The 1,367-nt window shown below is 47.8% G+C and overlaps 1 protein-coding gene across 1 annotated transcript in view; it reads right to left on the bottom strand.

Annotated features, from left to right (window-relative positions):
- The window catches only part of COG7 (component of oligomeric golgi complex 7), a 61,306-nt gene that overhangs the window by 33,951 nt on the left and 25,988 nt on the right, over window positions 1-1,367 (bottom strand). The gene's annotated exons all lie outside the window — the stretch shown is intronic.

Genomic DNA, 1,367 nt, shown 5'->3' with positions numbered 1-1,367 from the left:
GAGGCCGCTGCTACTCAGCCACCGCACATGACTCAGTCTCACGCTTGCAAGCCCTGGGACCAGCAGACCTCCTGTCAGGTGCAAGAACCAACCCGCTCGTTGCTGCCCCAGGGCCTTTGCGTGTCCTGTCTGCCCTTCTGGCTCTCGGCCACACCTTCCCCTCCCCGGAACCAGTCACGACCCACATTCTCCTTAGCTACTTGTGTAACGGCTTATTGTCCTCCTCACTCTCAGAAGTGGAAGCTCCACGAGGGCTGTGACCTGTCCTGCCTTGTGTCACTGTTCCTAGAAATTAGCAAAGCACAGGGAGGCGCTCTAAATAAAAATGTAGCAAATCAATGACTGTTTTTCGATAGCACTGTTTTGCAACAACATAAGTAGCAGGTTCGTGGTGGAATAAAGAGAAAGCTGAGAATAAGAAAAGAACCTGCCTGCAACTCTATCGCACGCTGCTAAACACTGTCAATGTTTTGGTGTGGATTTGCAGAATGGTTTTGGACAGAAACTGCTATAGTGTTTACCGCTCTGAACATAATCACGACTCTAAAATCTCTACCCAAAACAGTATTTGTTATTTCTTGAAACAAATAATAAAGTAGAATTTGGCAGTATAGTAAACCGTTTAATAAAAGCAATGTGAAAACTCAAAAGTAATCACGTGGGTGGGTCTTTAGCCCTTACAGAGGAATTCGAGGTTTTCAAGATCGATGCATAAAGCTCATAAAAACGGCATTTTGATGGCTGCCAAATGAAAAGGAGAAAGATTAAGAGGTACAAATCGGTAGATACAAAACAGTCACGGGGATGTAGAGCGCAGCACGGGGAACAGAGTCAGCAGTATTGTAATAACTCCATACACGTCAGGTGGGTACTGGATTTATCGGGGGGATCACTTCGTGAGTTACGTAAATGTCTAATCGCTGTATTGTATACCTGAAACTAACATAATATTGTATGTAAACTATAATAGAAAAAATAAAAATATAAAAAAGTTTTAAAAATTAAGACTAGTACATTAAGTTGAACAGACAAATCTGTAGCACACCCAACCAACCTAAAACAAATGTCAGGCACCATACAGAAGTCTTAAGATCACAGATCCTCCTGTGACTTACTGTCACCGATGGAAACGTTCCATAGCACACACCAAACCGACGCCGCCTCTCGGGAGCCGAGGGAGGGAAGTGTTCCGGAAAGGAGGGAGGAAAACCTGTCAGCTACCGTGAGAAAGAGCTGAGTGCACGCGGACAGCGGGCTGCGCTGTGCTGCTGAGACCGTGGGGAGACCCTCACGGACGGGCCCGGGGGACACCACACGTTCAGGAGTGGCGGGGGGGGGGGGCGGGGGGGGGCGCGGGCGGGGGCCCC

This window comes from Pteropus alecto, unplaced genomic scaffold (genome assembly GCF_000325575.1).
Source record: "Pteropus alecto unplaced genomic scaffold, ASM32557v1 scaffold15, whole genome shotgun sequence".
NCBI classification, from domain to species: Eukaryota; Metazoa; Chordata; class Mammalia; order Chiroptera; family Pteropodidae; genus Pteropus; species Pteropus alecto.
This window is presented reverse-complemented; position numbering and strand designations above follow the sequence as displayed.